The sequence below is a fragment of the Eriocheir sinensis genome, chromosome 63 (genome assembly GCF_024679095.1).
Source record: "Eriocheir sinensis breed Jianghai 21 chromosome 63, ASM2467909v1, whole genome shotgun sequence".
Taxonomy (NCBI): domain Eukaryota; kingdom Metazoa; phylum Arthropoda; class Malacostraca; order Decapoda; family Varunidae; genus Eriocheir; species Eriocheir sinensis.
In genome coordinates this window covers 10,442,059-10,458,494 of record NC_066571.1, presented here as the reverse complement: position 1 = coordinate 10,458,494, position 16,436 = coordinate 10,442,059, and positions in this window count along the sequence as shown.

Sequence of the window (16,436 nt, the reverse complement as noted above, 5' to 3'; positions counted from 1 at the left end):
TTCGCCTCTGGTCATGTTTGCCCGACACGCTGGACGGAGGCGAGGGCGTAACTTGTCCAGACTTAAGATGTGGGACGCGCTGGTATCGTTGTTTTGAGGGGCGCGGTCAGGACGTGATGAGAGAGGAAGCGTCTATCAGCGAGGTAACTGTGCCTGCAATACCCACTTACTTAACCCGTTCTTTCGTCCTGTTTGCGTCTCATCAAGCGATTCTCTGCAACCACTAGAACTTAAGCGTACCCATCACATATATAGAACCGCCGATATACGTAAACACTTCATTATGATACGAGTTTTTTGAAATATGAAACTACTGAGCACCAAACGAGAATGCAGAAAGAAAAATAAATTACATAGAGAAAAGAGTAAGAAAGAGAGAGGGGAAAAAATAGAAGAGGCAGTGTGTGTGTGTGTGTGTGTGTGTGTGTGTGTGTGTGTGTGTGTGTGTGTGTGTGTGTGTGTGTGTGTGTGTCCAAGCAAACACACTCCTTAGCCAAGGCCACTCTGCACTTCTTGTGTCCAGAGCAACACAAGACGGGAGCCAGGCGTCAGGAGGGGCCTTGGGCAGCCTTAAGTCGGCCTCGCCCTCACACTGGCTCAGGGACGCAAGGTTTAGTCGTAACTCACTGGTCGTAACTCGGAGGAGCAAGGTTTAGTCGTAAGTCGAGGAACCAAGATTAGTCGTAAGCCCGGATGCAAGGTTTAGTCGTAACTCAGAAGTCGTAACTCGGAGAAGCAAGGTTTAGTCGTGCGTCGAGGAACCAAGATTAGTCGTAAGTCCGATGCAAGGTTTAGTCGTAACTCACTGGTCGTAACTCGTAGAAGCAAGGTTTAGTTGTAGGTCCGGATGCAATGTTTAGTCGTAACTCGGGTATGCCAGGTCGCAACTCCAAAGCTAAATATTTATCCTCGTGACCTCGATAATTTCCTCTGACGTCCTTCTCTCCTTCCCTCCTTCATTCTGTCAGGCCTTCCACAGCGTCCTTCCAGCCACCGTTGCCAGATTGTCGTACTCAGAGCATTGTATTTACCGGATTCTGATGCTTAACTATTGCCAAGAAACATCAGGAATTAACTATTTTAACGATAAATGTAAACGAATCTAGTTCTTGGGGTCCAGGAGACAGTTTTTGATTCGGAAGTTGGTAGATATAAGAGGCTGAGTACGATAATCTGGTAACGTTGCAAGTTCCAGTCTATCTTCAATTATTCTTCTTCCTCCTTTTTCCCTCCTATACCTTCTCTTTCTTTCTTCTTCTGCATTCTTGTTCCTCAAATCTCTTTCTTTTTTGTGGGTGTAATTTCCCTCCACCTGTCAGCCCCTCCTCCACATCCTCGTTCCATCCTGCCTCCCGTCTTCTCCTCCTCCTCCTTTTGCTTCTCTCTCCCTCCTCCTTCGGCATTTTTTCTCCTTCAAATATCTTTTTTTTATTGTAATTTCCCTCCAACTCATTCCCGCAAACTGGGGATGATGATGATAATGATGAGGAATGAGGAGGAGAAGGAGGAGGAGGAGGAGGAGAAGGAGGGACAAAGAAAGAGAAATGGACGGAAGAGACAAAGAAAATATAGATAACATGAAAATTCTGACAGTAGTAATAGTAGTAGTAGTAGTAATAGTAGTAGTAGTAATAGTAATAGTAGTAGTAGTAATAGTAGTAGTAGTAGTAGTAGTAGTAGTAGTAGTAGTAGTAGTAGTAGTAGTAGTAGTAGTAGTAGTAGTAGTAGTAATAATAATAATAATAATAATAATAATAATAATAATAATAATAATAATAATAATAATAATAATAATACGAAGCCCTGCACTGGTCTGGCTTCCGTCGCCTTGTGTCAGTCACCTGTAAATAATGCAATTTATTTGGCGTTAATCTTCTCTCTCCCTCCCTCCCTCCCTCTCTCCTTCTCTCTCTCTCTCTCCCTCCCTTCCTACCTCTCCCCTCTGGCATTCTTTCACTCTCTTCCCTTCCTCTGTTCCTCTTTATATCTATTTATCTATCTATCTATCTTCTTTTTCCTCTTATCTTTTATTTCTTATCTCTTCCCTTCTCTTCCTTTCTCTCCCTTCCTGTCTCCTTTCTTCTCCCTCTTCTCTTTCTTCTCTCCTTCTGTCTCTCCTTCTCTCTCTCTCTCTCTCTCTCTCTCTCTCTCTCTCTCTCTCTCTCTCTCTCTCTCTCTCTCTATCCTTAATTACTTTCTTTCCTTCCTTTTTTCCTTCTCTTCCTTCATTCTGTATCTCATTTTTTCCTTTCCCTTTTTTTCCTTCATCTCTCTTTCTTCCTTTCCTTCTTTCTCCATTTCTTCAGTATTCTTCTTCCTTCCCCTTCCTTCCTTCCTTCCTTCCTTCCCTTTCCTCCTTCCACCCCATCTTTACCTCCCTTCCCTCCCTCCCTCCCTCCCTTCATTCAGCCACCCTTTCATTCTTATTCTTTCCTCCCTTCCCTCCTTCTCTCCCTCCCTCCCTCTGTCAACCCTCCTTAACCTTCCCTCCTTCATTCTGTCAGACTCTCCCTTCCTCCTTCCTCCTCCTTCCTCTCCCTCCTCTCCTTTCTTCCGTCTTCTTCCTTTCATTTCTTTTCCATCTTTATTTTCTTCTCTCTATTTTCTTCTTTCTTTTTTTTTCTCCGTTCGTTGTGTTTCTTTTGATAACTTGTGAAGGAGAGGAAGAGGAGGAAGAAGAGAAGGAGGAAGAGGAGGAGGAGGAGGATGGAGAAGATGAAGTGGAAGAAGAAGAAGAACAAGAAGAAGAGGAAGAAAAGAAGACACCAACGAGGAGGAGGAAGAAGAAGACGCCGACGAGGAAGAAGAAAAAGAGGAAGAGGAGGAAGAGGAGGAGGAGGAGAACAGTGCGATGACCTCCTTCCTTTCCACCCTTCCCCCTTTCTTCCTCCCCCTCCCCCTCTTCCCCCCCTGAGCCAGACGCCGCTGATGAGGGGGTCACGGAGGTCAGAGGTCAGGCGGAGGTCACCCTGGAAGTGCCGCGGGACCCGAGCCTTCCTCTGAGGTCACGGCATACCTAGAGGGCGGGGAGGATGCTGTAGGATGCTGGGGAAGGATTCTGTGAAGGATGCTGTGTTGGCTTGAGGTAGATAAGGATGAGTGGAAGGAAGATAAGGAGAAGGATAGATGTGAAGGATGCTGTGACGGATGATGTGAAAGACAGGAAAGGAGATATAAGGATTGCAGAGTGGGGAGAGGATATGATGGGGCTTAAAGGATGCTGAAGGATGTTGTGAAGGATGCTGTGAAGGATTATGTGTTGGCTTAGGATGACGATAGGAAAGGAAATGAGATATGAGACTGTATAAAGTGAGGCTCAAAGGATGCTGAAGGATGCTGTGAAAAATTGTGTTACCTGAGGATGACGATAAGGAAGGACAGGCGAGATAAAGATGCGAAGAGGAGATTCAATGCTGGGATGAGGGAGATAAGGATGCTGAAGGATGCTATGAAAGATTGTGTTGGCTTAGGAAGACGATAAGGAAGAACAAGCGAGATAAAGATGCGAAGAGGAGATTCAATGCTGGGATGAGGGAGATAAGGAGACTGGGAGGCGGTGGCTGAGTGGTCACCGTGCGGGAGAGGTGTTCAGGAAGACGCAGGTTCGCATCCCGCCGGCCGCGAAAAACAAGCTGGCAATTTTTCAGTCACCGCCGAGTGGCCCAAGACTACCCACATGCTGCCCTGAAGACCACCTATCAACCCGGCCTGGGAGGAGAAGGATGAAGATGATAAAGAAGAGAAATAAAGATAAAGGGAAGAAAGAAAGGAAGAAGGGATTAATGAGTGAAATTGGAGTTAGAAGAAGAAAAGAAAAAGGACAAGAAAAGGAGACGATTAGTAAACTTAATATGAGTGGAAAAAAAGGTTGCTATATTGGTTCTGTAATGAGAATAACAATAGTAGTAATAGTAGAAGTAGTAGTAATAATAATAATGATAATAATAATAATAATAATAATAATAATAATAATAATAATAATAATAATAATTCAGTTGATAATGCTTGTAACAATGATTTATATTCTCCATTATCTGACAATTAATAGCTTTTGTTGTTGTTTTGATCATTATTGGGAGACGTGTGTGGGCTGTAGATGATGGAAGAGGAGGAGGAGGAGGAGGAGGAGGAGGAGGAGGAGGAGGAGGAGGAGTTTTTGAGGTCGACGAAACAGCAATAAATTAATGTCTCCGTCTGGACTTTATTAACGACATTTTGAGAGAGAGAGAGAGAGAGAGAGAGAGAGAGAGAGAGAGAGAGAGAGAGAGAGAGAGAGAGAGAGAGAGAGAGAGAGAGAGAGAGAGAGAGAGAGAGAGAGAGAAAAAAACACAGAAAAGCGATAACGAGAAAAAAATAAGGAAGAGGAAGCGAACGTGACAGAAGAAGAGGAAGAATAGGGAGGAGGAGGAGGTGGAAGAGGAGGAGGAGGAGGAGGAGGAGCGTGAATAGTGGTGAACCCTAACCGACAAAGGAGAGCAGAAGTGAGTCTGTGGTTGGCTCTCGTCCAGAAACACACACACACACACACACACACACACACACACACACACACACACACACACACACATTAAGACGGCTATCCTATTATTCCTCCCAAGGCTTCGCTATATTGATGTGTTTGAGTCATATACGTGTGTGTGTGTGTGTGTGTGTGTGTGTGTGTGTGTGTGTGTGTGTGTGTGTGTGTGTGTGTGTGTTTTAAAAGTGGTGATTAAAGGTGTGCATTTCCAGGTGTGTGTGTGTGTGTGTGTGTGTGTGTGTGTGTGTGTGTGTGTGTGTGTGTTTCTTATCATAAAATCTAGTTCGTGACAGCAAGCAATTTTTCTTTGTCTGTTTGTGTTCTTGATTTTTGCCCCAATAATTATTTTGTTTTATTGTTCTTTTTTACGATGTCTGAAGTTTTCTCTTAATATCTTCCTTTACAGATTTTCTTTATTTATATTTTGCGAGTTTCAAGTTCGTTTATTTTTTTGTTGTTGTTTTTTGGCCTTGCACCTGTTTTGCTTGTCCATGCCTGTGTGTGTGTGTGTGTGTGTGTGTGTGTGTGTGTGTGTGTGTGTGTGTGTGTGTGTGTGTGTGTGTGTGTGTGTGTCTGTTGTGGTTGTATATAAATATTTTTCTTTGTGTCTGTATATTTATCAGTGTGTGCATTTAACTGTTTGTTTTTCCAAGTGGCGGCTTTGTTTGTTTATAAGTGTATGTTTGTTGTCTGTTTTATTTATATATTACAAGTGTGTGTGTGTGTGTGTGTGTGTGTGTGTGTGTGTGTGTGTGTGTGTGTGTGTGTGTGTGTGTGTGTGTGTGTGTGTCCGTCTGTCTGCCATTCAAATCTCTTTCTCTCTGCAGGTTGACGGAGACACGGAACATACGGAAGAGGACAGTAGCGGCCACGCCCACTCCCTACTACGCCCACAGCCTCCCACGCCCACACCCTGCCACACCCACACCCTCACACGCTCATACCCTGCCACGCACATACCTTGCCATGCCCACACCCTAACACGCCCACACCCTCACACGTCCATACCCTCACACCCCCACCCTGCCACGCCCACACCTTATCAATACTCCTCTGTCTTACGCCCTATCACAACCACTCCACCTTCACCGTGTCACAAGTATACCCTGTCAACTTTACTTCTCTCCCCCTCACGCCCTTCCATCACTCTGCTAAGCTTACCCTGTCAAAAGTACCCTGCCAAATCTACTTCTCTCTTCCTCACGATCAATCATCACCCTGTTACGTTCACCCAGTCTTACCCTGTCAACTCTACTCTTCTCTCATTCACGCCCTGTCATCACCCTGCCACTTCATACTGTCTCACCCTGTCACAAGTCCCCTGGCAATTCTACTCCCCTCTACCTCACCTCCAAGCATCACCCTGTTACGTTTGCCTTGTCTCACCCTGTCACAAGTCCCCTGGCAAGCTCTCCACCCCCGCTCCCTGTACCCTGTTATAACCCTACCCTGCCACGGCCATCTTAACCATCTCAACTTCTCTCTCCTTCACCCCAAGCATCACCCTGCCACGTTCACCCTGTCTTACCCTGTCACAAGTTCCCTGTCATTCTCACCCCCCAACCCTGGACCCTGTTATACCCTCACCCTGTCACACCCACGCCCATCTTAGCAACCGTATCCCATGTCCTATCTCTCTGCATACCCTTCTACGCCCATATCCTGCTGTCATAACCCCCGCCCTGCCAAGCCCACGCCCATCTTAGCAACCTTACCCTCCGTGTCGTATCTCTCAACACACCCTGTCACGCCCATACCCCTTTGCAGCCCTTATCACGCCCCCTGCCACGCCCATCTTGGCAGCCTTACCCTCTCTGTCGTCCCTCTCAACACACCCTACCACGCCCACACCCTGTTATCACTGCCCTCCCCTGCCACGCCCACGCCTACCCGCGCCCCTGCCCATGTGGAAAGCAGTGTTACAGGAAAACCTCACAACGAAAAAATGAGGAAAAAAAGGAAAATATGAAGATAATTAATTTTCTCCCTCACCTCACGATTGGAAAGGAGAAACTTACAGGAAAAAAATATGAGGAAAATAAGGAAAATAAGAAGATAACTGATTTTGTTTTCCTCGATCCGTAAGAAAAGAAAGAAAAAAGTGTTAGAGGAGAATTTCACAGCGACAATTTTCTTTCTTTTCCTTCCTCCGCTGTGGGTAGGAAAGAAAGGGGAAAAAAATCACAGTTGAGGAGTGTTGCGATAGAGGTTCATTGCGGTGATTAATTTCTTTCTTTGCCTTCAGTAGGAAAATATGAAAAAACTTGACTAACCTTTCTTCTTCTCTTCCTTCTTCTTCAGGAAAATGTAAAGAAGGAAAATTTGCATATAATGAAAACTCAGACTCAGTGCGGAAAAGCAAAAATGAGGAAAAAAAATGAAAGAGAAAAAGGACTTGCAGGAAAATAAGAATGCAGTGTCCTCTCTCACCAGGAAAATAACAGGAAAATAACTACAGCTTTCCTCCCTTACGAAGAGAAAAAAATACATAAGAAAATAAAAAAATAAAAATACAAGGAAAATCTCGAAACTCGGTCAGAAAACGAAAAAAACAGGAAAGAGGAAAAGAATGGAAGAAGGAAAAAAAAACACCCTCAGGAAAATAACCATGCATTGTCCCCATCGTCGCCATGTTGTGTGAGGGGAAAGTGAGGAGGAAAATGACAGTGATGAAGATGGCGATGGTGATGGTGGTGATGGTGGTAAATTCGGCTCATGAAAAACAACACTGACAAAAAAAAAAAAAAAAAACGGAAATAACAGAAAAAAAAGAACCCATGAATTTGTGAGTGTTTCCGCGTGTGCGTGTGTGCGTGTGCGTGTGTGTTCGTTCGTTCGTGTGTTCAGACCGCCACCATCCCCTCCGCCACCATGAGCAGCCGGTGGAGTTTCATGAGCGTCGTGAAGTTGCTCCGAAAACCGTCCAAAAGGTAAGTTAAAAATCGGATTATTTTTTCTTATCTATTTATTTCTTTACTTATTTTCACTTCTCTCAATCATTCATTCTTTCTTTCTTCTTTTCTTTCTTTCTTTACTTTCTTTCTTTATTTGTTATTTAAGGTTTTCGTGGTACAACGGCGGTCATGTTTTGGATTCGGTTGTCATATGTTATCTTAATTTGTTTTCTTGTTCCCCTTTATTCCATTTCTCTTAATATATTCTCCATGTCTTATTCAGCATTTCGCTTTTCCATCTTCTTTACTGATTAATGAATGCCTCGTAATCGCCTTTGTTTTTTTCTTGCATTAATTCTTTCTTTCTCTTTTTCTTTCTTTCTTTACTTTCTTTCTTTATTTGCTATTTAAGGTTGTCATATGTTATCTTACTTTCTTGTTCCACTTTATTCCATTTCTCTTAATATATTCTCCATGTCTTATTTAGTATTTCTTTTCCATCTTTACTGATTAATGAATGCCTCGTAATCACCTTTGTTTTTTTGAATCAGCAGTTATGTTATCTTATTTTACTCTCTTATCCCTCTTTATTCCACTTCTCCTTTATTCTCTCTGTTCTAAGTGTTTTTTTTCTTTCATGTTTTGTGCGCTTTAAAATCAAGGGACGTCACGAACAGCTCTTAGTAATCGCCTTCGTGTGCTTGGGAAAGAGCTGTCATTAATTATCGTACCTGTTTTTATCCACTTTTATGCCATTTATCTTTAATTCTCTTCGTGTTAAGTGTGTCGTTTTTCATCTTTATTGCTTTCAACACTTTCAATCGCCTTTGTGTTTTGGAAGGATTAGTTATTTTACCTTATTTGTTTTCTTATTCCACTTTATTTCGTTTTTTTTATTCTGTCTTTTTTGTGCGCCTTTTTTTTTTTTTTTTTTTTGGTTTCTTTACTGACTAATGAACACCTCCTAATTGCCTCTGTGTTTTGCAATTCGTAGTCATTTTCTTTTCTTTTGTTCTTCTTATGCTACTTTATTCTATTCGTCTTTTATTTTCTATGTCTTTAGTGAATAGTTTCTTTCTCATTCTGTATTGCTTTCAACGACTTTTAATTACCTCGGTGTTTTTATAGTAATGTTTGGTAGAGTTCTTTTTTTCCGTATTTCACTTTCTTCCATTTATATTTTATCCTTCGTGGTCAGCGAGTCGTTTTTCTTCTTTTTTGCTTTCCTTAATGTTCTCAACGCTTAAGGAGTGTCACGAACGGCTCATGAACACCTTTTTTTGCGTTGCTTTGGAAAGTGTTTATGATTTATTGGAGTCGTGCTAATTCTACTTAATTCCGAACCCCCGCCACCACCACCTACACCAACACCACCAACACCACCAATACCACCACCACCAGCAACACCACTAATACCACCAACACCACCAACACCACTAATACCACCAACACCACCAACACCACTAATACCACCACCACCACCAACATCAACACCACCACCACCAGCAACACCACTAACACCACAAGCAACACCAATAACAACATACAACCCACACAACAACATACCCACCCACCCACTCCCCACCACATCACATCCTCAACACATAACAACAAACACAACATAACGAAATGAGTGAAAGTAAAATACGAATGACGTCATCACCGCCCCGGCACCGAATCTTACGTTGTCGCTACATAAATAAGGCTGCAACAATCACAGTCTCAATTACTTTCCTTTCCCGCAAGATTGGCCCCGAATTAGCGACTTCCTGCTGGAAATTAGCGTCTCTTGTAACTAACTGTGTGTCTGTCGCCTTCCTCTTCTTCTTCTGCTTCCTCGTCGATGAGTTAATCGTGAAGGACTTGTGTGGAGGAGGAGGAAGAGGAAGAGGAAGAGGAGGAGGTAATGAGGATGTTATAATGGTGTTAGTTAATCTTTCTCATCGTTATCTTCGTTAGTGTCATGGTTACTGACTGACTGACTGACTGACTGACTGACTGACTAACTGACTCACTAACATTCTACTATAATAAAAACAATGAAATAAAAACCAAAAACACTGATAAGACGAGAAAAAGACAAAAAAAAAAATTAAAACACAGAGAGAGAGAGAGAGAGAGAGAGAGAGAGAGAGAGAGAGAGAGAGAGAGAGAGAGTAAAGAATTAACAATGTCATCTATATTCGAGGCGGTCCACCATGCGCTCCACCTGACTCGCTCTCAGAATCCCTTTGATGTCTGTCTTGATGGGAAAGGATTGGACAGCGGTCGCGGTATGGTACAGGAATAAAACCAGTATTCTCAGACGCGTTCGCCTCTCATTATCAATTATTCCCAAAGGTCGAAAAGAAGATTAATCGGGTTCTCTTGAGTATTTTTCTCGTTCATAGTAAAGAAGCCTCGTCAAACTATCATTGGCTTCATTAAACTCGCCATGGAAATACTACTAACACAACCTATTCTGAGGAGGAAGAGGGCGAGGAAGAGAAGGAAGATGAGGGATATATTTTTTTCCTATATATGGTAAACTCTCTCTCTCTCTCTCTCTCTCTCTCTCTCTCTCTCTCTCTCTCTCTCTCTCTCTCTCTCTTCCCCCCCCCCCCCTCCCCCCCTTGAGATTGACGCGCCCCCTGGAGGAGTTCCCAGCCCCTTGTGCCTCGGGGGGTCACGGGGTCACCAGGGCAGGGGGGCGGGGGAAGAATGAGAGAGATTATCAAGGAGAGAGAGAGAGAGAGAGAGAGAGAGAGAGAGAGAGAGAGAGAGAGAGAGAGAGAGAGAGAGAGAGAGAGAAAATAATAATGTTATACTTCATGAGAATAATATTATAACAGTAACATAGATTCGAATGTTTATAAGTGTGTCAGAGAGAGAGAGAGAGAGAGAGAGAGAGAGAGAGAGAGAGAGAGAGAGAGAGATTGTTAAGGCGGGCACGTCGTCAACGCCTCAAGATGGAATTTGTTGGCTGAGAATTTTTCCTTCCCTTGTTTTGATTATAATGCGGCCGAGGTTGGCTGTCTTGTTGTTGTTGTTGTTGTTGTTGTTGTTAATGTTGTTGTTATTTTGTTGTTGTTGTTGTTGTTGATGCTGTTGTTGATGTTGTTGTTTGGTGGTAGTGGTTTTTCTTCTTCTTCTTCTTCTTCTTCTTTTTTATCTTCTTCCACTTTTTGTTTTTATTCCTTGATTACTCTTTTATAATTTAAGTCAGAGAACGATCAGTAAGTAAGTCAGCAAATAAATAAATAGATTCGTAAATCCACCCTACACACACACACACACACACACACACACACACACACACACACATAAAGAAGTCAAAAGAAATCCCTCTTCGCCTCATGTATCACTGGTCACACTGCAATAAGTCTTTCTCGTCTTTTATCACTCCTAAGGCCACAATAGTAAGTCTGTCTCACCTTCAACACCGCCGCCGTGATAAGTTATCGTCTTCTTAGCGCGCCGCTGCTGAGGCTACCGATACACCGCAATATACGATGACAGTTGTTCATGTTTTGTTGTTTTCTGTCTCTCTGACGGGAGTGTTGTTAGGCAGCGCAGATTTGTTCTCTGATCCTACCATCCCATCCCCCACCCAGGCTTGCAGGATCATACTTCTGGGAGAGCGAGGTTGTCGTTGAGGTTGTTTCCATGGGTAGTTTTATGATCCTGGCGATAGTTAGACAAGGCTCGTGGATGTGAAAACAGTCATGAGAACCCGACTATAATATCTACGTTGTGGACTTTGGAAATACGAAATACGAAAGCGTCTGAGAACACGGACCCTGGATTCTTCGTTAAGCCGTGAAGTGGTATCGGGTCCCCTACAGCGCCCGGAGAGTATAAACATGGGTTATTAACTTAGGCGTAAGAGGTGGGGGGCAGGGGAGCTATTCACCCCAGTTTTCGAAAAAAAGTTAAATTAGGGCAAAACTCTTCTCATATCCGGTTTTACATGTCGAGCCGTGTCTGCCCGATTAGCCAAATAACCTTAACTAGAATCTGTTAAAATTCGGGCAAAAGGTTCCTTGTCTTACTGAAAGAACTAAACCTCCTACGCCTGTGGTTGGTTATTTAAAGCAGGCAAGACCAAGAAGAATGTTTCGGTGCTCCCTGAATGCTGACAACCACACCAAAGACACGTCAGTGCTCGTCGACAGACCGACTTGGTCTGCTCGGCAGCCTCGGCTGACATCAGGCAATAGAGTCAGTCTGTCGGCACCCCGCTACGGGCCGCCATAAGGTGGCAAAGACCCGTGCTCCCCCCTGTAAGGAGGAAGCAATCTTTAAACAGCAATAACAAGCGCTACTCCAGGATCGTTGACAGGTGGTCGTCGTGCGTGGTCATACTCGGCCCAAGATACACTAGTCTGCCGCTACAAGAGTTCGCGTCCCGTGTGTGGAAGAAAATGTGTAGACTTGAGGGGAGGCTAAAGCATATCATAACCTTTCCATCCACAAGGAAGCAGTAATTTATTCACTTACTTTTACTCACCTATTCACTTATTATTCTGATTTAACCTCCGCATAGTAAAGGAATACGATCACCTAAAGTACACACACCAGACAAAAGAAGCTGAAGAAGGGCATTCAGTATAGATTTAAAAGGACGTGGAGAATAGTTTCAGAAGTAATAATTAGTCAAACAATTGTGGTGGAGTCTCATTTTTTTCTAAATTTTCAGTTGTATACTTTCACTACTAGAACCTTCACCTGGGCTTAGTGTAGTTTACCTAGGGACACGTCAATGAAGAGGTAGATACTTTTGTCTTAGGTGTGACTCACGTTCATGTCTACCAAACAGTCTACTCACAGCGTCATTGAGTACATTGATTACATGACATTCCGAGTCACAGAAGAACCTGAAAGCTGCCTTGAGGGCGTTCTCGGAATCCAGAGCGGCTGCCAAAATCAATATCGAGTGAAGAATATTGCGTTGGCCTCCTCCTACCTTACCTTACCTTACATTACCTTACCTTACCTTACCTTACACTACCTTACCTTACCTTACCTTACCTTACCTTACCTTACCTTACCTTACCTTACCTTACATTACCTTACCTTACCTTACCTTACCTTACCTTACCTTACCTTACATTACCTTACCTTACCTTATTTTAACTTACCTTACCTTACATTACCTTACCTTACCTTACCTTACCTTACCTTACCTTACCTTACCTTACCTTACCTTACCTTATTTTAACTTACCTTACCTTACATTACCTTACCCTACTTTACTTTACCTTACCTTACATTGCCTTCCCTTACCTTACTTCACCTTACCTTACACTACCTTACCATATCTTACCTTACCCTACATTACCTACCCTACCTTACCTTACCTTACCTTACCTTACCTTACTTTACATTATCTTACCTTACATTGCCTTCCCTTACTTTCCCTTACCTTACTTCACCTTACCTTACCATATCTTACCTTACCTTACCCTACATTACCCTACCTTACCTTACCTTACCTTACCTTACTTTACTTTACATTATCTTACCTTACCTTACCTTCCCTAACATTGCCTTACCTTACCTTACCTTGCTTTACCTTACGGACAGCGTACAGGTAGCGAAGAAAACCGTAATGGGTGATAATAATATACATAACTGCCCTCCTCTGTGTGTGTGTGTGTGTGTGTGTGTGTGTGTGAGTGTGTGTGACAGTTGGTAGCCGAGGCGGTGTGTGTGTGTGTGTGTGTGTGTGTGTGTGTGTGTGTTATCAGAAGCTCGATGTCTTTCCTTTTTATTCCTTCTCTAAGTCCTTATGAAGTCCTACGAACGGCCAGCCAACGAAGGAGTCTTGGCCGGAAAGGATGAGGGACGTGGATGACAAAAAAGGGCAGACGGGGGCAAGGAAGAAAGAAAAAAAGGAAAAATAAGAAAGAACATAACACCTGCATCAAACCAGCTGCCGGGCGTACGACAACACACCGCTCGGGGGACGGAATAGCGCATAACAAGTACACGTTTTCAGACAAGCCTCTTTACCGGTGACTTGCTAATCATATAAAAGCTGAAAGGCAACCAGAAAACCGTTCCATCAGGGAGAAACGGCGAGTCAGGAAAGTACGTTCATTTTCCGCCCCCGTCCCGGCAGCGACGCTCAAACCTTAATACAGTTTACCGCGTGCTCCGCCTCGCTTTTCATACCTGTGTGTTATTTTAGGCTATTTATTAATGAAGGACAGTGCGTCGGTCCGTGATGGTGCTCCGCGGTGATAGGTTGTGATGCTGAGTGTGTCCCCGCGGGCGTAGGAGGCCGAGGAGAGTGACGATGGTGAGCGACAAGCCGAAAAGGATGCTGGGATTTCTTCGGTCCCGCACGGGGAGACGCGACCGGGGGGAGGCAGCGAAGACCAGCAGGTAAGGAAGATTTCGCGACTCATTGCCTCGCCGCCCTGCCGCCACGGGACAAAAACAGGGTGGCAGGGTGAAGGTCAGCCCTGTGTCTACCCTTGTTGTGGCAGGGGATGTGATAGGGTATATAGTTTTGACAGGGTTCATAGGTTTTGTTACTATAGATTTCCCGACTTTTTCCTTCCTTTCCTCAGCGTTGTCGGACATAAACAGGGTGGCAGGGTGAAGGTCCGCTCTATATCTACCCTTCTTGTGGCAGGGGATGTGGCAGGGTTTATAGATTTGACGTGGTAGGCCTATGTAGATTTCGCGACTCATTGCCTCGTTTCCCTGCCGCTGAGACAAAAACAGGGTGGCAGGGTGACGGTCCTCTCCGTATCTACGTATCTTGTGGCATGGGATGTGACAGGGTAGATAGATTTAACAGGGTATATAGCTTTCGCGACTCAGTTCCTCCTTTCCCTGCCGCTACGGGAAAAAAAGGGTGACAGGGTGAAGCTCCTCCCTGTATCTGCGTACCTTGTGACAGGGAAGCAAGGGGTCTGACAGGGCAGATAGATTTGACAGGCTATATAGATTTCGCGTCTCATTGCCTCCCTCCCTTACTAAAACAGGGTAACAGGGTCCCTTCATCTGTCAACCTTAAATTAGGAAAGCAGGGGAAAGCAAGACACGTGGCAGGGTAGATAGATGTGACAGGGTATATATATTTCGCCTCTCTGCCTCCCTTCCCTAGTAAAACAGGGTAACAGGGTATAGAGACTCCCTTCATCTGTCTGTCTATCATTTGGAAAGCAGGGAAATGGCAGGGTAGATAAATTTGACAGGGTAGGTAGATTTGACAGGGCACATAGATTTCGCTGCTCGTTGCTTCCCTTCCTTAGTAAAACAGGGAAACAGGGTATGGAGACTCCCTTCATCTGTCTACCAAACGTGAAAAGAGCAGGGATGTGACAGGGTGTATAGATTTGACAGGGTATATATATATTTCGCGTCTCTGCCTCCCTTCCTTCGCGTTACCATACAAACACAGGGTGAAGCTCCTCCCTGTATCAACGTATTTGTGACAGGGTCTATACATTTGACAGGGTATGTATATATTTCGCGTCCCTTTCTCCCTTCCTTCGCGTTACCATACAAAAACAGGGTGACAGGGTGAAGCTCCTCCCTGTTTCAACGTATTTTATGACAGGGGATGTGACAGGGTGTATAGATTTGACTGGGAACAGATTTTCTCGACTCCCTCCCTCCCTTCCTTAGTAAAACAGGGTAACAGGGTATAGACAGTCCCTTCAACTGTCTGTCTTGCACTAGGGAAGCAGGGGACGTGACAGGGTAGACAGATAGATGCCCCTGTAACCACCATCGCCTCCTCCTCTTCCTCCTCCGCCTCCTCTTCCTCCTCCTCCAATTCAACAGGTTACCTCTCCCTCCCTTGCCCTGCCAAGCCGCCGGGATCACCACTTTGGCAGCGTTCAATGTTCGCGTCGCCCCTGCCATGACCCGTAACGAACGCCCTGCCCCTCCCCTGCCAGCGTATGTATGTGTGTGTGTGTACGTGTGCGTGTGTATGTATGTGTGTGTGTGTGTGTGTGTGTGTGTGTGTGTGAGAGAGAGAGAGAGAGAGAGAGAGAGAGAGAGAGAGAGAGAGAGAGAGAGAGAGAGAGAGAGAGAGAGAGAGAGAGAGAGAGAGAGAGAGAGAGAGAGAGAGAGAGAGAGAGAGAGAGAGAGAGAGAGAGAGAGAGAGAGAGAGAGAGAGAGAGAGAGAGAGATGAAGTCATTAGGATCGGATCATCTTAGCAAACTCCAGACCACTTGTGTGTGTGTGTGTGTGTGTGTGTGTGTGTGTGTGTGTGTGTGCGATGACTTTCCTATTTCTTAAACTAAACTAATCTATCTATGTCCATCAATTAATATATCTCTTATGTGTGTGTGTGTGTGTGTGTGTGTGTGTGTGTGTGTGTGTGTAAAAACGGCCCTCGCAAGGTTACCTCCTTTCCTCCTCTCCCTCCCTTCATTCTCTCCCTCCCTCTTCTCTTCCTCCTCCAAGCCAGCAGTAACTGATCTCGGTGGGAGGGTCGAGGGAGGAAGGCACGGAGGGAAGGAGAGAGGGAGGCGTGGGGTCGCTCGCGGTCACAGCACAAGGCATGAGAGAGAGAGAGAGAGAGAGAGAGAGAGAGAGAGAGAGAGAGAGAGAGAGAGAGAGAGAAGCCTGATAAATTTGCGATCCACCCCAAGCATTTTAGGGTTCTATGTTTTCTGTGTGTGTGTGTGTGTGTGTGTGTGTGTGTGTGTGTGTGTGTGTGTGTGTGTGTGTGTGTGTGTGTGTGTGTTCTTTCCCCTTCTTTTCCTTTTCTTCTCCCCTTCCCCTTCATCTGACCCCTTCACACATTATCATATTCCCCTCCCATTTCCTCTACACACACAAACCCTCCTCCTCTCCCTCCTCCTCCTCCTCCTCCTCTTCCTCTTTTCTTCCCCTCTTTTCATTTCCTTCTTTTCCTTTATTTCTCTTCACACATTATCATACTCTCCTCCCCTCTTCCTAATCCTCCTCCTCTTCCTCCTTCTCCTTCTCCTTCACCACCCTCTTCTTTCCCATTCCTTCCCCCTGCCCCTTGTGACCCCGGCCGCGAGAGGGCACCAATGTCACTCATATT